Source organism: Myodes glareolus, chromosome 5, assembly GCF_982192425.1.
Source record: "Myodes glareolus chromosome 5, mMyoGla1.1, whole genome shotgun sequence".
Lineage (NCBI taxonomy): Eukaryota > Metazoa > Chordata > Mammalia > Rodentia > Cricetidae > Myodes > Myodes glareolus.
In genome coordinates, this window is record NC_142030.1 from 86,042,396 (window position 1) to 86,070,226 (window position 27,831).

The window sequence follows — 27,831 nt, forward strand, 5'->3', positions numbered from 1 at the left end:
AGAGCTGAATGTGGCTATGGTGATATTTAGGTCTATGCGCAGAACACAGGTTTACAATATCCAACCTGGAGGTGGAGACTTGGACATTAGCAACATATAAACAGATGTGCCCACCATGCTTGTGCTGGACATTCCTTCAGTTCATGAAGCACAAGAGAAGAAATCCTGTTACTTCAAAGCATAGGCCATAGATGAAGTCTACCAATTCAGATTGGGCTCTTGGAATGAGGAAAACAAAGAGAGTAAAATCCCATCTTAAGTGTGAGGTCTCTCTAGGAAAGTAAATCTACTGTGTGATTACCGTAAGCACTTGGATAACAGCTTAGCTATTTGTATATCCCCTCTCCATATCAAGTTCCATCTAAAGCAGAAGCATTTCAGCGATTCTTTAGCAGAATGAGAGACAGCTATTACTCCAAGCCCTATATGACCAAGACAGCTAAGGAAGCATGAGCAAATGACTATTTTGTGTGGGGTACAGATACAGGTGACAATGGCGTGGGGGTGACATGCTTCTTTGCTCCTCGTTTCACCCACACTGCGGAGCAGTAAGCTGCGACAACCTGATCAGAGCTCTGCTGTTGATTCTGGACAGCAAATACCTTAGCATTTATAAGAAGGGCCTCATATGTAGCACTCAGAAGCACAAAAAAAAAAGCAGCATTCTTGTGTAAACTAGTGACTTCCTCACAGAAAGGATCATATGATGCAAATTGAACAAACATATAAACATACCTGAAAGTTCAGACGTCAGGAGTTGAAGTGAGGAACTCTGTCAGTACCTCCAGAACTCTCTGAGGGATGGAGCGTCTGTTGATTGTGACAGCAAAAAGCGGGGCCACAGTTGCATTCATTGTCCAGTGAGCTTTTCTACACAGTTCAACCCACCGACAGCAATGAATGTTGATTGTGACCTTTGTAAACAATCTATCTGCCCAGGTAGATAGTGGCGGTAGTAGAAGGTAGTAGTGGCGGGTCCTGCTTTGGAGCTCGGTCTTCAGCAAACACACAGGGCCATGGAGTAGATGGTGGTTAGCTATAGGGTACAATCAACGGTCGATGGTTTTCATTTGAATTCCAAACTCACCGACAGCGTTGAATGTTCACTGAAGCAACCTCTAAGCCAGAGTGGTGTTGCCTTTACAGTATCTGGAGGTGTCTGAAGAGGGAAGGAGGCAGAGGAAAGCCCGGTCCTTTAAGCAAACATGTCACACATTTTAAACCATTTCAAAAGAGTAAGGGAGAAAAGAAGTGGGATTCTTCCAGCCCAGAGTTTGGCAAGCCTCCACTTCGTGCTGTGTCAAAGAAAAGGATCTGATTTTTTTTTCAAAGAAAGAAAAAAAGCAAAGAAAAGCTCTTTTTTGGGGAGTGCTTAGTTCCAGGCTGTTAAAGTCAGAGAGAATGTATCATTCAAAGTAATTTGAGCTATCAAATAAAAGCAATGTCTCAGTATTTCATGATTTAAATATTGATGTGCATTAATAAATGGGAGAGCCAGGATGTGTGTAGGTTATGCAAAACTGAGACAAAATCTACTTAGGTTTTCTCAAATTAAATCCCTCACAATATTGGCACTCTATGTTTACACTACATGGAATAAGGATTTAGTACATAAAACAGAATTTTTAAAACTAATATAATTTCCTTAATATATGCTTACTTAGAAAATGATGAATGGTTAAAGCAATTCAACCCATTTTTTTTTCTTAGCCTATGATACAAGATTTCAAACTAGAATGACAATGAATTCAACCTGTGCCCACTGCACAGGACCCATCTCCAGCCATCTTGGTTGTTAAAGTCCTCACTCTGTTATTTTCTGTGACTGACTGGAGATGAGAACCGCTTCTATTCATTTCTAAGTCCCTACTTACGTAGAACTTTATATGGCTTTAGTGAAAAAAAATATAAAATTTGAATCTGACTTTGAAGCTGATATGAGTTTTACAGAAATAAGTGCAGCTGTTAATAAAATAGCAGTGACCCATATAGGCTGAATTTTTAGGTATTCTGACATTTTGTACACTTAGAATACTGTATGCTAAACCTGTAATCATTTAGTATCTTGTAGACAAAAAGATTACACGACAATTTTCTCTAATTGGTATTTTGAAGTAAATAGGGTAACGATCTGCTGACTGTATGCACTGAGACAGCAGATAGTCACAGGGCATAAAATTGATTAATCTGAATTTTCCTGTGTGGCTCCCTTTGAGAGCAGTTTTCCTGCGGAGGGCTGCCTTTTGTGGCAGGGAGCACGTTCTCCTGGGATCATCTGTTTGCGTTACCAATTTCACCTGAATGCATGTCACTGCTGGTTCCTTGCTGGCCCCTTGCACTGCCATTTTCAGGGCATCGTTCCGTTGCTTTTATACACACCTACCAGCTCATTCTGGATCCACCAGTATTTGGACAAGAATGCCGAGAGAAGAGAGTCTAGGCATGGGTGCTGCCTTAACTCAGAATGCAAACTTGACCTACGATCAAGCAACTTTCATCCGAGTCATGATTAATAGCAAAGCACAGCAACGGAGGGGATTCCAGAACTTTCTAAAAGCTCTCTAGAGAAAACTTATGCCCAAATTTCTCAAATTCTTAAAATAAAAAATATGATATATAGTATGTTTAAATTCTTAGGAGATTTAAAGTTATTTATGTCTAGTAAGAAACTAGATTAAATATCACATCACTTACATAAACAAGAGTAGCAGAAGAACAATGGCTAACTCTCTCCATGGGGAAAGGCCCCTCTGCTCTTGCTACCCCTGCCTGGCTGAGAAAAGAGAGTAACTTCAGGCCTGTACTCTACAGGGGAACAACGTCTATTTGCTGATTTAACTCACCTTCCCACTAGTTTTTGCGATGCTAATTCCAGTCTCTACCTCTTTCTACTGCCCACCCTCTTCTGTATTGCTGTTTTCCCATTTGAATCATTGGCTGAAATGTTAATCTTGGACAGTATTGAAATATTTACATTTTCTGTCAGAAGGTGTACGGTTTTATTTTATTTTTATTATTGTTAGAAAATGCTATGAATCTAGGATTCTGAGTTTGTGTGAACTGCCTGCCTCTTACCCAGTTTTCCTTGATTTTAGACCCCCAAGAAATATGTCATTTATGTACAAGTATTCACCTATGTCCCCTTCATGATTTTGGAAGGTCTTTTGCACAGGTGAAAGCTGATTTGCCCCGATGCCAAATTTACTTTAGCTTTTCTTTCTCCCTGCGAGGCTTCGAAAGCATTAAGAAATTCAGTTTTGCTTAAGGTTACTGGGTCATAAATAAACCAAAGCAATTTCTTCGCTTTGAGCAAGAGGGTCAGAGAATACATGAAACACCACTTCCAAGCAGAGCAAACTTGAACATGAATTGACAGGAGGAGCATGAAAAGGAAGCACAGTGTGCCTCAGTAAAAGGCCACAGGGATTTGGAATGCTGGGCTTGTCTGTTTTAGAAATAGATTGTATATCTTGTTTGATGACCTGTGTTTAATTTAAGTGACTGCCTCTGCCAGTCCTTCCAGAGGGCAAGTATGTGAACTAGAGCATCTCAATGTCAGGCTGCAGCCTTTTCCTGGATCTGATGCCTTGACCTGAATTTGGCATGTGGGCATTGTTCTGATAAATTAGAGGGAATGAGGCGGTGTGACCACCCGCATTTTATCCATCCTTCCAGTCGACTGGAAACAGTCTGGGGGAGGGGGAGATGGCACATGCGCAGAAGCACATTTTTATGTTAGTTTTCTTTTCTGTCATAAATATGACTCCTCAAAATGAATGAAGTAAAAAAAAAGTCACAATTGAAATATGCAACTTTGCTGTCCCCTCTCCTTCCGAAGCAAGCATATGCTGTCTAAAACACCATGATGGTGACCCCAGCATGACTGGTAGTTGGTGGCCTCAAGACACCTTTGTCAGAGCCATGTCTGTTTCCTTGGAGGGAAAGTAAGCCAGTATCACTCCAATATGAACTCCGCTTTTATTTTATGATATCTTAAATATAAGTAAACCTTTTACTTCTTTTTTTATTTATTGCTATTTTAAATTATTTTTTATTAATTTTTATCTGTTTATTATTTATTTATTTGGGTAGAGGGACACAGGAAGCTAGAGCTTGCACGAAGCGACCAGAGGACAACTTTCAGGAGTTGGTTCTCTCCTCCCACCATACGATTCTGGGGATTGAACTCAAGTTGCAGGGCTTGGCGGCTGGCAAGAGCCTTTACCTGCTGAGTCATCTCAGAGCTGTACTTTTAAATTCCTTTAGTCTCATAGAAGCCTCTCTAGTGCTGGGACTATTAATAGGTGCGTACCATTAAATTTGAGTACTGGGCAATGCTTTCTAGAATACTCTACAAATGTTATTTTGTTTGTATTTCTTGCCCTGAATAACTGCTTATTAACATAGACTAAATTTTTGTAGTTATCGTGTACTAATTTTAATAGTCGAGACATACATGCAATCTCTGCATGTGAGGATTTTTCTGCACAGTGCTTCCGGTGGGGGCAGCTTTGCGGCAATGATAAGATGAACAAACACAAGGAGAGGACTAGAACTCAGGCAGTGGCTTGGGGCTGGCCACACACTGGCTTGGTTATATAACCTCTCAGCCTGGATAGAGTCTGGATACTACAAATGTTCTCATTTAGACCACTCTAGTTTCTGGAAAGCTCCGTGTAATAGGTGCTCTCTAAAAGTGTGACATTCCAATCATGATTTAAAGGACAAATGAAATCCAGGGCTCCTCAATGTCTAATGCCTTTTCCATTAATAAAAAGCTATCTTTCAACTTTTAAAATTGAAATACTTGTTTATGGACATACATGCGCATATACAATTTTCTTCTAGGTAGCCTCAACATAGTCCTTTTTTAATTGCATCTTTGCATTCCCAGCAAAGCAGAATGCTTCTCAGCATTCCCAGAAAGCCAGAATGCTCTTCTGCAGGAGAGGTGTTCTTACCTGGCTTGTAGGTGGTAGTGAGAGTGACTGACAGGCAGGAAGAGTTCTTCCTAGACAGGTACATCTCAAGACGATTGATGTCTGCATGAAAGTTACAATTAATTTTAAGCTCTTCTAAAGTTAGGAGCCCTTGGTTAACCTAATGTATCTGTCTTTACCATCAGTGTTACTGCAGTGTGAGGGCGGGGAGGTACTCAGGCTGATTCTTTCTGGCCAACTGTCAAAATGGTTGCTTGCCCTCCGGATTATGTCCTAAATTGCTTTAATTTAAATCATTATACAACACAGAAGTGCACACATGTTTAACTGTGCTTTAGAAATTTATCCAGTCATCGGTCAAAATGGTATCCACTAGAAAACCCTTTCAGCTATCCCTCTCTCTTTCTCTCTCCTTTCCTCCCTCCTTCTCTAGTGTGTGTGTGTATGTATGTGGTGTGTCTAGTTTTTGATATTTATAGTTCTTTCTAAAGTAAGAAGAGAGGGAAAGAAGGAGAAGGAGACCCAGAAAACACTTCTCCTCAAACTCAAGAGCTTCTGTGTCAGATAAATTACCTGGTGCTATCCAAAGTATTTTTAAATTTTTAAGTAATTAATTTTGAGATTATAATAGAGTTACATCATTTATCCCCTTCTCTTTTCTTTCTCTCCCCATATCTACTTTAGTACTGGATAACTGGTGTGTTCTTTTCTGGGGAAGATTAATTCTCTCTCTGTGCCCTCCTTAGTTACCTGGAGTTCTTTGACTCTGTGCTCTATGAGTTAAGTAGCTCATTGATGAAAAAATTGTTTGGGTTGAATTATGTTTTAGAGAAATCACAATGACTTGAAATCACAGTAATGTGAAACTTATGATAAACAAGATAAGCTATTGAAGCCTTAGCTGAAGTGAGGATCCTGTTCGTGAGGAACTTGGTAGAGCCCTGTGATATTTACCCACTGTGGCGCGGCCATGGTGAGCAGTGCTGATTTTCCATCAAAGCAATACACTGTCCCTGACCCTAGGTTCTGCAACACAGTTGACCCCTCTTGACTTAGAAAGGACAGTTATGTTAACATATGTTCAAAGATATTGTGAAAAATCAATCCAAAGCAAACAGTACCATACCTGATCAAATATTAACATCATGAATTAATCTTTGAAAATAGAAAGTAACATATGTATTGGAGAGAAATGAATCTTTCTCTGTAAAAAAACACCTTTTTGAAAAGAAGCAGACCTCTTATTTGTGCAAATGGTTAAAATTTGTCCTTAGAAAAATCTAGTACACATAATCTAGTACATAAAAAGCAACACGAAGCTAAACCCAAACTGTCATTCTAGGTTCTTAAGATTTTGATCCACTTGAAACAATACATTTCATGTTTCTATTTAGAATGCTATATTATATGACTAATTGGAATTTTATTTTAAAAATAAAATTAAACATTTGGATTTCCTGGGCTCCATTTAAAATTCGCAAATAATGTAGCCTCCTAAGCTGTACCTTTAGTTTTGAACTGCATTCCCCACTTACTATGGCATTAAAATGCCCTTCTGTTCTTATAAGATACTGAGGATGTCTTTCTGGTTTCATAAATGGTCCAGACATCTGTTCTCTCAATCACCAGGGAACCACATGTTTTGTACATTACCCTATGTTAACAATGCATATAATACAATTTATCTTGCATGACATCTTCGCGAGCGCTGGGTTTGCTGTCAAAAAGCATCTGAATGACTCAGACAGTGGGAGAGGGGTTAAATGCAATAACAAATAAATACAGTTCAAAGTTAAATCTGTAGGAGTTTTAAAGGTATGGTATTTAAATCATAGCAGTTCTTCTGCCTCTGCATAGAATAGCAGGACATGATGTACTTGAAGCACAATCTACATCTCTATAAAATACTGATTACGGCACAAATCATATTGAACGATAGTGTTTGGAAAATATAAAAATCAGTGAATCTTTTAAATTGAGTTCTGGTATATATCACACACAAATCAGATATGATTTCATTGCCCTCATAAAAAATTACGATGCTAATGAAGAATCTGAGTAGACTTGGCACGTACGGACTCTTGAACCTTCCATAATGGAACAGCCGCTCTCACCATACAACACTGGGGCCAACACAGGATTTCAACAAACATTAGGACTCCAGCTCATCAATATCATATTTCTGTAAGCTCCCTGACATTGGAATACAGTTCAAATTTTATATCAAATATGTCACAATTGCATGTTTGAATTACCCAGAGCATGGAGACATTGATTTTGGACTCTGGCAACTGACCTGGTTTCTAAGTATTCTATATTTTGATTGTTACTGTTTCTCACTTTCTTAGATAAAGAATAACTCTAGAATACTTAATTTTCTTTTCCCGTTATGCATTTTAAAATAGTCCACAGCAACAATGATGGTCTGTAATCAATGACTTATACTGCCTTCTGCTCTTCAATCTATCAATAGGTGGTCATGATCCTTAAACAATAGGATCTCGTAATAGGGCAAACTGGCTAACGTCATAAATTGGAGGGGAAAAGCTTCATCTAGATATTATTCTCTCAAAGTGAAACTGCTCTTTTTAAATGGTCTGTTATGATCCAGGCAGTTTAACAATGATAAGAATCTTTGCAATGTTTTATCTTTAAAAAATTACTTGAACATTGTAATATGTTGAATTCTACCTCCATAGACAGAGAGAAATGAGATAGTTTCTCCACAATAAGGAATTTCTCAGTCCTGTCTGTTGGGCTACTTTCTTTTTAATTTATGTGTTTTTGGAAACTTGATGGGCTTCAGTTTTCAAAAACTGCCTGCCATAAATGAAAGCCTGTCAAGAACAGGAGCGAACAGCCTTCTGTATTGTTAGCACAGGGTGAGAAATTATGGTGTTACTTTATTGTGTACAACTTTAACATGATGCCCTGTGACCATGATTGATTTAGCTAAGAAATGCTTACTTTATGACAAAACATGATGTCATTGCACTGTGCTGTTCAAAAAGTATTTTGAACTGAATTTATAAGCTGTCCATCTCCTGTTTCTCTCATAAATGGTCATTGGAGATCAATGCAGAGGACAAATCGACACCATGGGCCTGTTTGTATAACTGATTTCAACAATTTCTTTACCATTAATAATATACAAGGTTTTTGCTTTCATTTTTTTTAGATCAAAACTGTATTGCCGTGATAATTTTGGTTCCAACATAGTTTAGGCACTTAAAAAAATATCCCCTCTGCAAATTCCAGCAAACACACTATTCTTCCCTCTTTCGTCTTCTAAAACTAGATTTTACTGCTGCCTGGAGGCTGCTGAGCAGCTGCAGCATTCCAAATATGATGCAATGTTTTGGGTAATGAGGGAAGCACACAACTGCAAAGACAGTTCAGTTCCACCTGGAACAAAGGGCCATGCATAGACTGAATTGAAAAATAATCTTACTTATAAAATTCAAATATGCACATTGTAAACACATCTGCAGTATTTTAGTATGTAGTATTTCATGTAGTAAATGGCAATTACTATATGACGAGCTAGCACAACACATCACACAACTAAAGGACAAAGACATTTTTTTCTTCTTTAAAAAATAACCCCACTTATTACATACCTTGGTACCCATTCAAAAATATCGAGAAATTTTGAACAAGTTTAAAATAGTGATGAAATCCTATGACCACTATGTGTTGGCCCCTCTTCCCATTTATTACCTAAAGTCTAAAAATGCATTTGCCTCATTTTTAACACTACTGTATTTATAAATATAAGCCAAATATATTCTTCAAAATTACACAAGATATCCATGTAAATTGTGCGTGACATGCATACATTGAGACTTAAAGGTCTTTTGATACTTCCATTTGATATTTAGAAAGAGGAAAGAATAATTTAGGGTAGTAGGACACATAAACATCAGAAGGATCCAAAATTTACTAATACTGAAAAAGACGTCTAAGAACCTTATTCAAGTCTGTCCATTAGACCCACATCTCTCATGGGGTTGTGAAATTCATAGGTCAGAAACTATTACTTTCCTAAGGGCCTTGAGGGCATACTATAATTTCTAGAACACAGTAGGAGATCAATGTGTAATTGTTGCTTTACTGTTGATTCTCTGGCACACGTGAGTATCTGAGTGTTCATCCATACATGGTGTGCTATTCTCCAGCCTCTGGACTGCAAGACTGCATATGAAGACAGTTGAAAAAGTTAACTCCACTAGCAGGGCCTCACATATCTTGCATGAACTGCACCGATGTACCCTTCATGAACTGCATTGGTGCATCCTGCATGGAGTGCACTGGTGTCTGAGATCTGTTAGTCATTCTCAGAAGTTTACACATGGACAAGTTAAAGAGCCACACTCACTTGAGACAAAATGCTCCATTAAGATTAAATTTCACTATCTTCTGCAAATGAACCAGACATTTTCTTCAAACAGTATGAACAACTTATCACATTGAAAATCCTCTACATATTTTAATTGTTCTTACAGTACTTTTTACTAATTTTATACTGATTTCAATGATACTTTAAGTTCCAAGATATTTCTATCATATTTTTCTTGAGGAAGATGTAGCTATGGAGAAAGGTGTCATAATTCGTTACCCATGAAAAACACCCAAGGATTGTTCCAATTTTATTTGGTTAAAGGCGAAATGTGGCAGAGCAGGGAAGTTATACAATGATCAGGCCGAAGAAAAGCCTGAAGACCTTTCAAAATGAGCCATGAGTTCTATGCTCCTGCTTGTTTGGTTCTTGTAGGTTCTCCTACAGCCTAATACAGGTTGGTTTGCGTCTCAAATGAAGCCCAGCTGGGCGGCAGCCTGTGCCGCCTCTGGCCTCTGCCCTCTGTCCCGGGACTACAGAAAAGCATACTTCGTTGCTTACACCAAGCTATCTTTGGTAGTGAGTTTCACCTCACCCTGCGGTTTAGTTATATGTTACTGTCTCACTGAGGTAAGCTCTAAAAGAGAATTCTCCTCTCTACTCTTCATTTTTTCCCCCAACTTTCTCGTAGTCTGCTGCTCAGGCCAGACACATAGCTAACCTCACTCTGTTCACATTAATGACTTTCAGCAGTATTACATGTTTCACAGGAAAAAAAAACATGTAAAGCAAGCTGATCACTTGATTTACTTACCAAATTGTATCACTGATTAATAGTAGATCTCTCTGCCTATGACCATCCCAACAAGACTTTTAACTCTGAGGGAGCAACATTGTTCAGATCTATATCCAGGAGCAGTTAAACCAAAGGTCAGTCACATTATATAAACGTTGATAGTCATTAAAAATTGAAATTGTGTTATTGTGTTCCACCAACAAATGAAAGCAAGCAAAAGCCTTCCTTACTAATAGTTTAAGTTGCTGTGGACTTTGTTGCTCCCAGAAAATTTTCAAACAATCTCAGGATTTTTTTAACTGCAGTATTTTAGTTGAAAGGTATTTTCCCCGGAGGACAGCAATAGAGAGACTATTTAAAACAACACAAAATACCTTATTTCAGAATCTCCATTTCCATTCTTTTACTAAATTCAGTTCATATCAATGTCTAAAAAATTTATCATCAGGTCCAGAGAGATTGTTACAAGAGATAATAATGTTTGCTGTGAAAGCAAAAACAGTCTGAGCTAAATCTCTATCACCCACCTAAAAGTTGAACATGACATGTATGCCTGTAACCCCAGACATGGGCAAAGATAAGTGGATCCCAGAGTGTGATGACCAGCCAACCTAGCCAAAATGGTATGCTTTAGGTTTGGTGAGCCATCCTGCCTCAAAAACTGTCATAAAATAATGGAAGATGACACTTGACATCCTCTTCTGGCCTCTTCATATGTATTGACATATGCAACACATACACACGCAGGCACACGCATGTGCGCGCGCGTGTGCGCGCGCGCGCGCGCACACACACACACACACACATACACATGCACTTATGCAGTCCACATACAAAGTATGAGGCATGTTACTGTCACAAGTCTCTTCTTTCATCTTTCCATACTTACACCATAACTTGTGGTTCTCATATTCTTCTTGAAACTGCTTTTTTTAGTGTTGCATTGTATTTCTTCCTATAGTTCAAAGGAAGAAATTTTGAGCAACAGATCAAATTAGTCACCTGAAAAGAGAGGATTCCTGCAACATTGCTTAAAACACATTGACTGACCTGTAGAATCCAATTGATTTCTCCCCACATCTCATATTCAACCAAACAAAGCCATAATGAAATTCACAGACATGTTAATCCTTCTGGTGAGAGTTTGAAAAATTCTATTATCTATCAGTCTACTTTTAGCTTTTATTGTCTAGCAAAAAAAATGACAATTTTAGCGATAACATTTCAAAATATATCAGTTTTACTTTGTGAAGTAACAAAATGTTGACTTAAATAGGAGTTTGGTGATCTAAATATTCATTTGGGAATAGTTTCAGATGATCAGCTCTGTGTGCTGTCACATGAATTATGGCAAATGAACTGCGAAATAAATGAATGATTAAAACTTTTAGAAAATAAGCCTGATTTCGTGTCCCTCAAAAGCATACATTGTCTGCTGCATTTCGAATGAAAAAATTAACTGTGAGATATCTTTTAAGTTATCCCAATTATCTATGCTATCCAAGAAACATTTGGGGGCATTCCATTATTTCTTTGGCATTAGATAATTAAGATCAGAGAGCTAAAAATGTCCCTTGGAGAGACAGATTATCAACAAATAAGCTCTCATTCCTGTTAGGGGAAATAGCTGGAGGCAGATGGGAAAAAGAACGGCAGGGACCTCAGTCCTACTCAGGTCTTAGACATTACTTTTACTTTCCTGGAGCAGCATTATTTTGAACGCAGAAAATTTCTAAGCCTTTGTAGTTACTAAAGATATCTCACTGGAATGGACAGCAAATTTTTAAAATGAGATGTACATTCATTATTATAAATTTGGAATACTCTGGGAGAAATAATAGAATTAAGATACACACAACATACTGGGAATTATAAGCACATGTTCGCTAAAATCCAGTACATTCACACGCTTGTAAACAGCATATGTTCCCAAACACGACTTTCTTCTTTAGTACACTTGAGTGTGTCTACTCAAATGGTGGGGGCGAGAGGAAAAATACATTTTATTCAAAGTTTCTCAGTGGGTGAAACTACAAAAGCCCGAGCCTTTCCAGTTAGTCCAAGTGTGATGGAATGCTTCTATTTAAAGAAAACTGTGACCGACTACAGCATAAGGATGCTTCCCAGAACTTATTTTCATGCTTTTGTACATGGGATACAGAATATGTTCTCTGACCTCACTCTTTGATTTTTATAATTATAAGGATACTTCAGAGAGCTATATAGAAACATCTGCCTTGAAAGAAATTTTCTGCAGGAATAAAGCTGAGCTTGGAGGAGGTGGTAGAATTACTTTCTCCCTTTATAATTTGTTTTGGGATGCCTCACATGGTATATGCAGACAGCTGCCAGAAAACCTTAAAAAAGACAAAGGAAGCCCACAGGAATCAGAAGATCAAAATAGGACCACACCATTTACACTCAGAAGCAAGCCCTATTACTAATTTAATCAACAGTCCAAGAACCTAAGTAAAATATTTGCCACCAAATTCAAAATAAAGCTTCCTTTGCTTGATTTTTTTTATTTTTTTATTTTTTTTTCAAGACAGGGTTTTTCTGTTTTATCCTTGCTTTCCCAGAACTCACTCTGTAGACCAGGTTGGCGTCAAACTCAGAGATCAGCCCGCCTCTGCCTCCCAATGAATATGTTTCTTAATAGAAAGACAGAAAGGGAGGGGAAAAAAAGGGAGGGAGCGAAGATTCTGGGAGGAAAGAAAACAGAAAAAGAAAGAGAGAATTTTAACAGAAATTTCTAAAGCTGGTGAGGTGCCAGCACAACAGATGTGGATTGTTCCTGTGGACCCAAAGAAGCTCACAGGCATCTAGGGAAACCGTGTGTGGTGGGCAGCATGTCTGTCAGTCCAGCCTCAGAGAGGCAAAGATCAAAGGATCAGGTTAATGAATTTCAGGCTAACCTGGGCTACACAGTCAGACTCTATCTCACAAAATTCCCCAAATTAAAATTTAGCAACATCTCAGGGGACAGGAGGACTGAAGTGTGACCATCTGAACGTGGGTCCTTGCTGTGAATTTCAGAGGAAGCCAGTTCCAAGTGCAGTAGAATCTTCCTTTTTTTTTTTTTTTTTTTTTTTATCTCAGCAGCGGTGCCCTAGAGGTTTGGTGCCTAACTAAACTGAGTTTGCTTTTTTATACCTGTGTAGTCACTGAGTTTATGGGATTTTATCTATGTGTGTTTGTATGCTTGTGTATTTGCATATATGTACACATATAAATGTATATTCTCTCTCTCTCTCTCTCTCTCACACACACACACACACACCTAATACCATCAACACACTGGTTATTAAATATATCTTATTCAATAGCAGCTCTATTTTAAGAATAAAAAAGAAAACCAAAACAATGTTGGGCATGTGAGACTCAAAATTATACAAGGTTTTGATTGAATTTGAGAAGCTGTACACATGAGAAGTAGATACTTTGTTAAGTATCTACTGCTTTAGATTGGCAAGTACCATTTTCAGTCTAGATTTTTAGCTAGATGCGAGTAGAAATTTGGACTCTTTACCTACCTTTCTCTAACATTGCAAACACACATGTTCACTCAGGAAAACTCGAGTGACTACAAATGAGTAAGCACAAGTTCATGGCAAATCGTCGAATTCTGATAACAAAGCTCCAGTTAAGATGGCGTTCACCATCAAATGGATCAGTACGTAGATTTCTAGTACTTTAGAATTTAACCTTCAAGCCCAGTTTAGGCTTATTTTCTTTTTCTTTATAAAAGAAGAAATGGAGACTTAGACAATGCAAGTGACTTGCCTAAAATTCCTCAAAAAGGTGCCAGGACTTAGGAGTGGCTGCATATTCAAGAGCGACTGCCCATGAAGATCTTGACTCCTGGACCACTGGTGTTTGGTGACGTTGGTTTGTCAGGCTGTATGGAAGTTTTGAGGTTCTATTCCACATTCACTGTCTTGGTTTGTATTTATTTCTGTTAGGTCAGCTGCGAGATAACACCTAGAATTTTGGGTTTCCTTATGGCAGTATGTATGTCCACCTCACTTCTAATTGCATGTCTCTCCTTTTCTTCACAAATACATTGAAAAATCGGAAACTTCGAAGTTGTTTTAGGTCAATGTTGTCACACCATTGCCCCACGGAATGCTAACATGTCTAGTCAATCCTCTCTGGCTTCTCCCAGAGAGCCACAGGCAAATACACTTGATCTCAAACTGTCATAAAATATCGGTGTCCACTTTGTCATTTCTGATGAGCAAGTTTGCTTAATGGCTTATCTCTAAAACAAAGAATTATATGTTTATACTTGAAAATAAAAGTGTTTTCTAGTTCTTAAGGCCCTGAACATATTTCCTCTCTTCCCCTTTCCTCTTTCTCCTTTTCCTTTAATTGAAGCCATTATCTTGTTTTTCAATATCTGCAATGCAAAAGGGTAATTCAAGAGTTGAATATAGAAATAAATTTTACTTGCAGAAATACACACTGAACCTTACAATACTTTTAAAATTCTATCTTTCCATTACTAAATTGATGCCCTGAATTCATGAAAAAATATTCGAGTTCCACAGGACCATGTGAAAGGCCCTTAAGATATACTTTAATGTCCATTTGGATTTAGGAATTATCTTGATTATTACACTGGATTGAATTTTATTTTATGTCTCAGCCGCATGCCCAAGGCTCCAACCCAGCAGCACACAGATCAGTGGATTCTCAAAACAGCCCCCCCACCCATGACTGTAGACAGAACAATAGGAATGGGAAGTGTGAAGCGTGCATAAAGCAAATTTTCTGAGGCCGCATCTGGGCAGCCTCAAAGCTCATTGCCGAGGTCGGAACTGATCAAGTCTGCACTTTATCAGGAATGGAGCCTCTGTGTACCACCTGCAGCTGAGGCATGCATTTCCAGCAGGATCAGTGAATGCGAAGGGTTCGGTATTTATGTCTGACTGTCTGATAAGCTTATAAATGAATTTCCAGACCATAAGTAAATTTCCTTTGAAGTCAGGAGGGTCATTGTTAGCTTTTTTGGTCTTTAATATGTACTTCTTTGTAAATTCTTTCTCTCCATCATGAGAGGCGCTAAAATGAAGAGGTCAGCTAGAAGGTGTAACTTCATTTGAAATGAACACAAGACAAAGTTAAGAGCTCCCCATTCCTCGGAAGCAGAGCAGTTCCCTGATAGCTTATTGCAGAGGCGCACTGCTGCTGTCTGCTCCTTAGCTGACAGCCTAGTCAGGGCAGCCACCACCATGCTGCACTCAGAGCAGAGCTGGGAGCGCACGGTGGGGGGAATCCCAGAGGCTGAGGAACCTGGGCATGCTGCCTTGTGACCATTTCAGAGCTCCAGGGCTCTGGTGACAGCTTTCAGGCGACACCCTGGAGGACCCAGGCACACAATCTGCCTGCGGCTGTGCTTTGTCCTGGCTACACATTCTTTTTCAGGAGGACTGGCCCATAAATCAGAGGCCCAAGTCTGTCGAAGTCAGACTCTGGGAGGCCCAGGCAATTGTCTGCACTGGGCCTCTGCGCCAGGTGATTAGCAGCCTTACAGGGAGGGGCTCGGTGTCTGAATTATATAAGAGCCATTAATTAGGCAGCCAAAACTCGAAGTAGGGAAATAATGAATGAAATTAATTTATAATGTATAGCAGGCAGTCTGCCCAATCACTTTGGACAAGGAACATAATTAAAAGCCTATATATTCTCTGCTAACTCCATGCAAATTTTTTCTCTATCAATTTCCGTAACTCTTATTGGTCCTAAGCACCGTACATACATACATACATATGTATATATCTACATTTCCTCTTCCAATGTGCCATTATCTTTACTGAAAACGAAGAATGTGGTGAATGTAGAAAATCATAAAACTTTTAAATATTTATCTCTGTAAAGACATGTGCTAAAGCATGGGCTTTACATTTCTTTCTTACCTTCCTGCTTGAGCTGGGTTTTGGAACATACACAGCCTGGATTCACGTGATTAACCACTCACCCCAGAACATTTGCATGAGGCAGTTCATGTTGAGAAGGGAGCAAATGAGCAGACTGCTAGTGTCTGGGAGCTCAAACAATAGATTCCAATACAATGTCCCGTGCAGGAAATCACTGTGATTTCAATGACTGAGTATTTAATAAAATTCAAGGTGAATAAAATTCCACACCTGGGATGGTGGGATGATCATTCAGATAATGTGTGAATGACCACTACATACAATTGACTTTTTACACAATGAAATTTTAATTCACTTTTTAAATTCATCTGTAGATACTCTCTTAGTAGAATTCCCATAACCCCTTTCTGTTCCGAATCATCGTTTATGGAAGTCTATGTGTTTGCTATGGTTATTGATCTTACAGAGAGGAAGAAGATGGCGTGTTCATTTCTCTTTGCATCACCCTCACCTGTACCCTTAGCCAGCCAATGCATGTGAATTGTAATTCATATTTAACAAATATTTAATAACTCCCTTGCCTTGAATACCCAGAGAACCTTTCAGATCTTACCCTTCAGGTTGGGAGGGCATCTTCTCAAACCAAAGTCCACAGACGGTGGCAACTGGCTGATTTGTCTTATTCCACTTCTTGCCTCTCTGTCCTCACTCTGCTTCATTTGTGGCACGTCCTTCCCATTAACAGAGCATGCCAGTCAGAGGTCATCCTCGGCGCTGTGACACATGCCGTCTTTAATGTCTACAACACTGGACCATTAGCTAGATTAGCTTTTCACACTTTAGTCATGTCTCTGGTTCAAAGTGACCCTTTGTGGCTTGTCTTGCTGCCCCATAAGGTACAGCATCCTAGTTCCTTAGTCTCTGTATTGACCTTGCTCTACTGTGCCCAACTGCATGTATCGCCACAGGCCATTATACTAGATACTAGGGCAGGCGATCAGCAGTAAATTATGCACAGCTCATTATATATGCACTCATTTCCACCTAGAATCTTGGCACAGGACTAAGCACAAACCTGTAACAAAGAGAGAAGTAAAACACACAGTCTGCCAGGCCACGACCGGGGCTAAAGGGCTCAAATAACAATGCAGAGAAGAGACTGTGAAGTGAAATGAGGTGCAGTCAATCTCAAAGCAACTGAGTTTCCAGTACAAACTTGACACATAGAAGGAGCTCCCCCCCCCCCCCCCACTGACACATCTGTAGGAATAAATGTGAAGAAGATCGAGTACACACAAAGATCTGGGGCCTGGGAAAGCCGGAGTCATTAGTCTGTCAAGATTGTGGATCTTGATGGAAGGGAGCCTCTGTCATAGCAAGGATTTTACGTCTGTGGCTCACTACTGAATTTCCCATCTGAAACAGAAATTCCACTCAAGCATGGTTGACTGCATTAAATAAGCTAATTATTTTTAATCTACCAAGGAGGACATAGATGCACAGTAGTTAAGTAACTAACTACAAATAACCAGGCCCTGAGAGGACACTTAAAATAGAATCACCAGCAAGTCCACCCATGCTGCCCCTGGTCTAACCACTGCTGTACCAGAAGCTCCAGGTATCTCTGCAAGCAGGAATCCATGCCTTACAGACTAAACAGGAGACAGAAACTACTCTGATCATGTATTTTTATTCTTGGTCTTCCATTTAAATGTAGTGAGGGTAGCCAGGTTGCCAAGGTCAAGTTCAGACCAGTCTGAATCAAAGGCTGCTGTGGCCATTGCTACAGAGACTCACAGGAGAAAAGCACCTTGTCCTGCTCCTTTCTTTTGTCACTAGGTGACTTTGCTAATATCTTTTCCTCCAGAACTCAGTGTCCTTAGCTGAGACACAGAAATATCTTACTAGGTATGCCAAATAGTTTCCTGTTTCATTGTTTTTCTAATTCTCACATCATTTGCTGCTGTATTACTGTAAATTCTAGTGCCTTGGAAAAAAAACGATCAAAGGCTGGCTTTGCTTTTGAGAAATCTGAGCAGTTTTGATCTATTAAAGAGATCTTAGAAAGACCTGCAGTGCAAAGGAGGTGCACTCTGAGGAGAATGAGCGGTTCAGAGAAGGGCCCAACCACATACTGTTAGGGAAACAGCATGCACGCCTGAGATCTCTGTGGTGGCACATGGAGCAAAGACACAGGAGGGAATTTGGAACTGCTAAGCTTGGGCTCCAACTACGAAAAGTTTTCATAGCTAGGTAGGCAGTTTGGGCTCTAGTCTATGGGCAACAGAATGGACAGAGAGTTTCTACAGTTCCCAGAGCCAAGCATGTTTCTCTATTTCCTATAGCTACATAATAAGCTGCTTATGGCAGGAACTAATCCATTTCTCATTCTGTGATGCTTTTGGACAAGAATTTTTACAAGGTAGGTGGACAAGGAACACACACCATTTTCAAAAGTTACTGGAATAAATTTCCACGGTGTAAGAATAACCTTGGGAGCCCTTCCTTTTCTTTCCTTCCCTTCCCTTCCCTTCCCTTCCCTTCCCTTCCCTTCCCTTCCCTTCCCTTCCCTTCCCTTCCCTTCCCTTCCCTTCCCTTCCCTTCCCTTTCCTTTCCTTTCTGTTCTGCACTGAAATGTTGTGGCCCTCACGCATGAGACTTGCTTTTCATTTGGCTGGTTGCAGAGGGGAAGATGAACACAACAATGTACTGTCAGGGTTACAGGACGGTAAAGACTGGGTGAAAGTTAAAGGATCGACTAGGTTTTCAGAAAAGTATGACTATGTGAAGTTATCATTACAGATGAGGACTGAAGGGTCTCCTGAGCACTGGTTCCCTGATCAAGAAATCAAGAAATGATAAGAGGTGCAGTGTGTGGAAGCATTCTCTGAACAACACACAGAATTGCTTTTTCCACTTTCTGCTCTTTTCTCCTCTTCCTCCTCCTCCTCATTCTTCTTTATTCTTTGCAGCAGCATCTGGGTGGAAATCCCACAAAGCTTCCTTTAGAACTTCTTCCGTGGTCATCGTACAGCCTGGCACTCTTTGTTGACTCTCATGTGGGGTGACCCTTGCACGCCCTTGGCTGTCAGTGGAGGACAGCATTTCTCTACAGCATACATGGTCAGTAGCATGCTAGCATATTTACAGGAGAACTTCCTTAAAAACAGTAGTTTCCATTAATTACCTGTAAAATGCCTTCAAATTTTACTAGACATATGTTTCTTAACAGATAAGTTTTTTTTTAATACAAAATGATACTGAGATTTCTTGACTTGACCATCTAGAAAGTTGTGGCTACTTCAAAATTTAGCCTTTATGTTAATTTTTACTAAAATTATCAAGTTAGGGAGCTATAAATATAAATAAATTAAGCCAAAACAACTAAGCATTGAGAAACATGACTGCAACCTAAGTATTTGTGATGGTGAAACTGAGGGAAGAGGATCATGGCTTTGAGAGCAATCTGGATTACACAGCAAGATTCTGTGCCTCAACCCTTCAAAAGAAAAAGAAAGAAAGAAAGATAGAAAGAAAGAAAGAAAGAAAGAAAGAAAGAATTCAAACTCCCAAGTTCCTACCACAGGGATAAATTCCAGAAAAACTACACTGTTAATATAGTAAATTTTGAAATGAAATTCATTATAATATTATAGTAGTTACTTATGAAAACAATGAAATATATATATATATATATATATATATATATATATATATGTCAACTTAAAAAGCTACATATGTTAGTCTATGGCCAAAAAAATCTATCTTATAGTAATACACACAAACATACTTAACAATAATTTTATGGTTTAAGTGGCCAGTTCCCTAGAAATGAATTAGTATGTCAATTACAGGCTTGGCATCAAGCTGTTATACTTTTTGAAACCTGACAGATACAGAATGATCTCCTTACTTTCTTAGTCCTTCCTCTCCCTCTTCAGTTAACTACATGCATTCTCTTTAACTGAAGTCAACCACATGCATTCCCTTTAACTAAAGTTTTCTTTTACTCACTTCCTGGCGCAGGAGAATTGTCTGTATTTTGTCAATCATGTTTTAAATAAATGCTGATTGGCCAGGCAGGAAGTATAGGTGGGTCAACCAGACAGGAAGTAGAGGCAGGAAGATGAGAACAGAAGAGTTCTGGAAAGGAGAAAGCCCATTCCTCCCACTCCTGCTCAGATCACCGAAGAAACAAGATGTGACCTGCCTGACTGAGAAAGGTACCAAGCCATGTGGCTAACATAGATAAGAATAATGGGCTGATATAAGTTATAAGAGTTAACAAGAAGCCTGAGCTAATGGGCCAATTAGTTTATAACCTAATGTAGACTCTCTATGTGATTTTCTTTGGGTCTTGCTGGCTGTTGGAACTGGGCAGGACAGAAACTCAGACAACAGAGCAGGCCCTCATGCTACAACCTACCCCCATAGTATTATAGAATGATGCATCTTAAATAACGTTAAATTGATTTTTAAATAAAAAACAACCACTCTGGTCTTACTCTGTGTGCATTTTTATAAAGCAAATACTTAAAAGTGAAAACAAGCATGTTACTATAAAAAAAGATATGCTCCACAAACTTGTAAACAATGGAATTTAGAAGAGCATTTCCCTCCAGACAAATGATCAAATCAGTGATCAGTGGCAGACTTTTTGCAAATTAATGTTTGAGAGACTACTAATTCTGGGAAAACAAATAAACAAATCCCAAAGTCATCATGGGAGTACTCGATCCAACATTAGAAAACTTTTTTTATTTTATTTAAAAAGAAAAACTGAGACCAAACTTCCCTTCTTCTCTGGAAATAAAATTATGCTGTATTAATATTTCAGAATGTTTATATGTTTGATAGTTTGTACCAGAACTATTTTATCAGAAATAATTTGGTATTGCTACCATTTTTTAACAAATAAAACAACTTTTCCTTTATCTCATCATGGGTTGTTATTACCATCATATATTTTAGCCTTCAGTTATTAATAAGCAGTATTATACCTTGTGCTAATGAATTAAAATGTGGAGAAAGTGAAATCAATTGAAGAAGAACAAATAAGACCTAAAAGTCCTGCTTAGAAAGAAACTATGGGAGTCTCAGTGACTACAGTGACATTTCAGGATGCTTGAGGATTTTCTGTGTGGAACCATCTGGGTAGAATTCAGTAGTTGTAGATGTAACAAGTACATTTGTCATGAGGAGTCAAGTGGTTGTAATATCTATTTTCTTAATAAACCCCTTGGAAGGTAGTGGTCTAGTTTTTTTTTAAGTACTTCATGAACATTTTGTAAGCTATTCATCACATGAATCATTTTTTTTACTAATTAAATTATTGAATACCTTTATCGCCTTTTCTCTCTTCTGTGTAGAAAGAGATAACAGAGGAGGTAAAGATATGTCGACGGGATGACTCGGGTTGGGACTTTTTAGTGACACAGAGAGAAAGGCCATTCATTGCCATTGTGCCTCTTTGCATAGGAGAGTGAAAAATGGTAGCCAGTTCTTTGACGTGGAACTGGATTAATCCAAGGGGTAAAGAGTAGTTAGTTACCTTCGGGGGATCTGGCTCTGTGCGTTAAAGCATGAATGGCATTTCTATTCAAGGAAATTCAATAGCAGTTTAATGGAAAATGGTCCTGAAGACAATGACTGAACTTCCTCATAAACAGGTAACTAGTACTTTGGAAGATCCTCATGTGTGCTGTTATCTTGAGTTACAAAGTTGAGCTTAGGTACAAGTCCTTGGAATTCAATCTGAAGCATCTGTGAAATTCCTATGGTATCAGCCAACTACTGGGATTTGTAGTTAGTAAGGGAGATGTTTTAATCCTACAAAAGTGTTTGTGATCTGTATACCATACTCAAAGAAATATCTTTCAACAGTACTTCTTAAAGGCAACGAGATTAAGACTTAAATGTTCTTTTCTTAACGAAAAAAATAAATAAATACAAAATGGGAGGCTGACTCTCCTGATAAAAAAAATTGCAATGAGATAGCTAGTGATGGTGGTAGATGCCTGAGATCCCAGAACTTGAGAGCTGAAGGCTGGAGAGTTAGCTCCATAGTAAGAAGGGCAGCTAGGGCTATAAGAGCCTGTGTGTTAAAACAAACAAACAAGGAAGTTAATGGATTGTGGTGAGATGGTAGGTGTGGTGGTACACAACATGATGTATATCAAAATTCTTTTTTCTTTTTTGTTTTGAAACTGAGGCAAGAAGATTGAGAGTTCAAGGTCAGCCTGAGCATCATAGTCAAACAAAACAAAACAGAACAAAAGAAATTTGATATACAGCATGATGTATACTTGACATAATCTGTTTAGTTGCATTCTGTTTACATGGTTTTGACCTATGATTTGGAAACATCGTGGTATATTTACTTCAGCAAGAACCAGTGCTGGCTGTGCATTGCATGGATTATAGGGGAAAGTATACAGAAAGAAGAAACACTCCAAATGAATGCCACAACAATTATTAGCTGTGAGATTCCCAAACATGACTTCTACTCTCAGAGATCATCTCTCATGGGAAGACAGAGTCACCTGCACTGTGATCTACCTCAATGTTTTGCAAGGATTAATTCACCTTGCAATACACTGTGTTTAAAATGACTTTGATATCAGAAAGACATGGATTGGCACTCTGCCTTTGCTCCTGTATAATGGATGGATTTTATGACACTTGTCCTTCCATAATATCACTTTTCTTTCCTCTAAAATAGGTAAGGAAGGGTCAAATGAGACTCCTTGACAGTTGGTTTATATATACACCTATAGGGTTGCCTACCCAGTGTTTATTAATTCACAACTGGTGCAAATATGTTAAAAATATAAAATACTTTCTGATTAGTGTTTCATATAAATACAGTCTGTCATTTGAATAAGAAACAAGAACTGCCTCTATAAAATGTAAACTGTGTTAGAGAGAATTCTCAGTTTTACAAGATTCAAGTTAAGAACATCAAAACAAAACACTTAAGTTACAGTAGCTGAAGAAAAAGAAACAAAGAAAATATTTTAAAATTTAAAATAAAAAAAGTGATCTCCATCCTGCTTTCTGTCAATCCAAAGGAAATAATAGAAAGAAAAAACTTAACACCTAATATTACAAGAGCTCATACTGAGTGTCACAAGTTTACAAAAACCTTCACACCCAAAAAGAATCAAAAAAAAAAAAAGATTAAATCACTACTTTGGTGGTTTGTTGCTGTTGCTGCTGTTCATTTCTCAACAGCATTGTTCATAATAGACTAAGAATGGCAGAACCTGCGGCTCTCTGCTCACAGACTTGTGATTTGGGTGAGTAGTGGGTGTATAATATGCAGTGAAAAATTCTTCAGTCTAGAAAGGAAGGATGTCCCTGTCCCCAGTGAATGACATCTGAGGGCCTTGGGATAATTGAAATGAGCCAATCAAAGCAACATATACGATATAATTGTTCACCTGATGTAGCAGGGTGGTCAGATTCACAGACACAGAATAGCAGTAGCAGTCAGTGATGCTTGGCCATGTGCTATTGTGAGTATGCAGCTTAATGTTGGAAAAGGGAGAAAATTATTCAGCTGGATGGTAATTTGCACTACAGCTTACATGAATGCTTCGTATCATGAAAATAAATTTTTCATATGAAGTACAAATTCTGCAAGTGTTGACCTCATATAATAAATAGTGAAGTTGTATAAAATAAGTGGTTTAGTAAGGCAAGGCTTTATAACATTACTCAAGCAGATACCAATATGTATTCATATGCACAAATACATTCTGCATTTTTAGATTTGTAAGAAAAGCCTTGTTGAGTCTTATATTACACTATTCTAAATTGTTTTACTCATCCTGCATGCACCCCAATACTCCTATCATCTAACTTTAACTCCAGAACTGAGGAGGCAGAGGCAGGTGGTTCTCTGTGAGTTCTGGGATAACCTCATTTACATAATGGGTTCTAGGCTAGCAGAGTTTCATGGTGAGACCATGTCTCAGAACAAAACAATATTTAACCACCTAGCTAAATCAACAAGAGACAAGCTGCATTATACAGTACAGACTGTATAATATATATGCATGAGTTTATATATGCATATGTATATATGAACAACTACAGAAAAGAGGCCAGAAGTCATGCCTCTGTGAGAGAGGATGAGGGAATGTGGAAGAGTCGGAGGGAGGAAAAACAATAAGGAAATAGATGAAATAAGTTTATCATGAAATATTTTAATTTTAAAGCATAAAAAATAAAAATTCAAATTGCAAAAGATACAAAAGTGCTATTTAAAGAACACTAAGACTTAAACGAGGAAGCCAACAGAAAAGCTAAGTCCTGTGGGGGCTAAAACAAATAAACAAACAAACAAAAGCAACGAGTGAGAAAAACCAAACCTAAAACAGAACTCACGTGCAAGCTAGTCCATCCAAAAGCCTTAAGACACAGAAATCATTAATTTACTACATAGTTTAGGGTATTTCTCACTCCTGAAGGACACAGTATGAACAAGAATTGTGGCATTATGTCTCTTGTCACTGCATAAAGAGGATAACTCAAATGTCCAAAGAGAAGAGCCCGAATGAGGCGTGACTAATAGGTGGAGTCCTAATCAGCAGTGAAGCTAACACACACGGAATCCTGACACAGGCAGCCATGCAGAGGCGTCTCAGCAGCATGCTTTATAGGTTCACGGTGAAGCTATTTCTTTCCAACATGCTATGTTTTATAAAGCTTAAAAGTCAAACAAATGCATCGCACATCTGCAAAGAGAACCTCACAGCTTAGGGAGATGGTAGCGTCCTGGGCAAACCTCACATAGGTAGGAAGCAGCCTGCTCTATGAGGCCTCATTCTTAGCAAGCCTGGACTGGATGGGTGACATTTCTTTCTGGTGTAAAGTGCTCATTCTGCACAGGGATGTGCAGCCTTGATGAGAAAGCTTTCCGGAGAAGAGGGAAAGTTGGGAGAAGAAGGAGGGAGACACACCTCTAGCTTTTATCTAAGTGGATTTATAGGTGTTCATGACACTGCATATGCTCATTTGTGTTTATCAAGTGATGGACTTCCAGAAATAATTCTCGCCTGCATTCTAGGGCTGCAGAGAGAGGAGATTAATAGTCCAAAGTTAGCTATTGTCCATCCGTGCAGAACTTCCTCCCTATGATTTCACTTCCGAGCGTAACTATTTTATCCTTTGCATCACTTCTAACAAAAGAAAATGTTTTTTAGTTAAAAAATTACATTGTGTGACTCTATTTAGCCAAAAAATTTTATAAGTAAAATACTTGCCATATTTTCTTGTCAAATGTTAATGTAAAGCAGGTACATTTAACCCAATTCAATAGAAAAAAAATAACTGAATTGTCCCTGTTCTCAATAAATATCTCTGTCATTTTTACCTGGTTTCTTAGGGAGGTGAATTTCTAGTTTCAGAACCATCTGCATGGTAATCCTTTTATTTCCATTTTCATGTACTTACAAGTGTGATTTTCTACACACACACACACACACACACACACACACACACACACACACACACTAAAAGTTGCTCAGGACATTCAAAAGTTTAGAATCTGTTTATTTGTTGTGATGGATTTTTCAAGAACTGAGACAAACATTTTGGCATATTCTCAGCTATAGCTTACTTAAGATAGTTTCAGATTAATTAAAAATATTAAAACCTCCCATGAAAGTATTAAAGTCACTTATCTTCCACCTGAGTTTTAAAATGAGCAAACATATTATGTAGAACCTCATTATTCTTCATATGATTTGAACCTCCTCTTGAAAATGCCTGAATTCCAGGCCACACTATGAAGAATGAAAGCCAAGTTCTCCAACCAGTTACCAGGGTAGCATGTGTTCCTGGGAGAGAGTTGAAATCTTTAAACACCAACGGCACAGATGTATAGATACCTGTGTCATTATATCAATGATTGGATTAGGTGAAGGTAGAGTGCTTTTATAGAAAGTGTAGCATTCTGTTTGTGTATCTGTATGAATACAGAGTGAAATGCTAATTTTCAGAAAGGTTTTTATTGTGAAGTCACTGTAATAAACATTATGTTAAAGTACATATTCCAATTAAAACTTGTTTCTCGGGTGACATTTGAAACATACCATCTGTACAGAATGCTATCCCAGAATTCAGAGTGTGGTGTCTTTTCTTTATATATGTAATAGATATTCTAGTATAAGACAGTCTTACATTCAATGTCTTGTGTTGAGCAAAAGCAAAATTCATGTAATTCTCTATTGAACACACATTTTTAATTTTCGTGCATTGTGTGTGAGTTTATCATACATGTGATAGAAATATGGGGATACTAAAACATGCTAAAATAAAATTATGGGAGAAATATATTACATAGAAGGAAGGGAAAAATCTATAAATTAAGTTAAAATAATATAAACAAATCATAACTTTTATCTGTCTTGATTAGTGCAAATATAAATCTAGTTTAAAGGACAATTTTCTCACTTTTGCCATCAAAGAGGAAAACAAGGGCAGGCACAGTACATGGATTTTCAAAGTGTGACATCTGACTGACTGTACTGTGGTATCCTGTCAGATGATGTGGCATTTGACTGTGCGGCTGCAGAGGGCTATAATTTAATGCCATTAAAGACACCTAAACTCTCGCACAGAGGCAGGAATGCTGTGAAATCTTTTGGGCCACAGTCACAGTGCAGACCCAATTTGTTCCTCTGATCTCTCTCTCTCAGTGCTGAAGTCTGCTGTCCAGAAGGAAAATGTCTTTGTGCTTCCGAAGTCTTAAGCTAAGACAGACCTCATGTTCCATCCGAGTCACTTTGTTAACACCACATTAAAAGTCAAGCACATGTCATGGATCAGGGCTGCGTGTACTCCCATCCTTATTTTAGGCTGCATTACGATTGTGTAGTGCTGAAAACTATGTCCCCAAAATAGCTGCATCTGGTTTAAAAAGCCTCGACTCTAACTCCATGTGTTGATAAAGACCACTGCTATGTTTTTATGTTAGGAAGTTAGAACTTTGTAATTTACTGCCCTTCTCTGTAATTTTTCTTTGGGATCAATGGAGAGATCCTTTGCTCATGAGACTAGGCAGAGCACCAACGCTGTCCTGGCCTCTGAGGAAACTCCAGAGCTAAGAGTCTTCTGTGAAATGTTCACCACATTGCAGTCCACGTCAGGACTCCAAGTGGGAGAGACAGTTGCGAAATGTTAACTTTTTTTTTTACCTTAAATTATAATTTTAAAAATGTATGCTAGATTCTCAAGGGAAAAGTGTGATCTGGAAGACTTTCCTAGCAAAGTCACTATGTTTCCATGGAAAACTTGACAAAGGAAAAGCCGGTTTAGCTTAGATATCTTTTGGTCTTCCATTAGATGTGACATTGTGAAATCGGTTACCAAATCATCTATTTCAGATGATGGGTTGGTGACAGTTTTCAAATCTTAGTATATTTTAGGTCTCATACATTTGTAAGGTAACTTTCATTTTTATTTAAAAAAAGAATAATACATTTTTTAAAAGGTGGGGACTTAGGAACATTTTTTTTTACCACGATTCATTATGTACAGTCCTCATAGGCGAGTCATTTCTAGTTTTTTTTGTAGGTGAGAACTTTGCATTAATCGAAGACAGACTGTTTAATAACCAGCAATACTATTTCCAGTCTAGAGATGGGACTGAGTCGTAGCATGTTTGCCTGGCATGCATGAGGCCCTGGGTTCAAAACCAAGCACTATAAAAAAGCAAAATCTATCATCAAAATTTATCATATGGGAAAATATTGATAATGAACTTTGCCAAGGTTTGCCTATATACTTTAATGATGCAATGTCTTGTGCATAAATCATTTCTAATTTTGCCTTGTTGCATTTCACGGCGTGATAAAAGATTCTAACCAT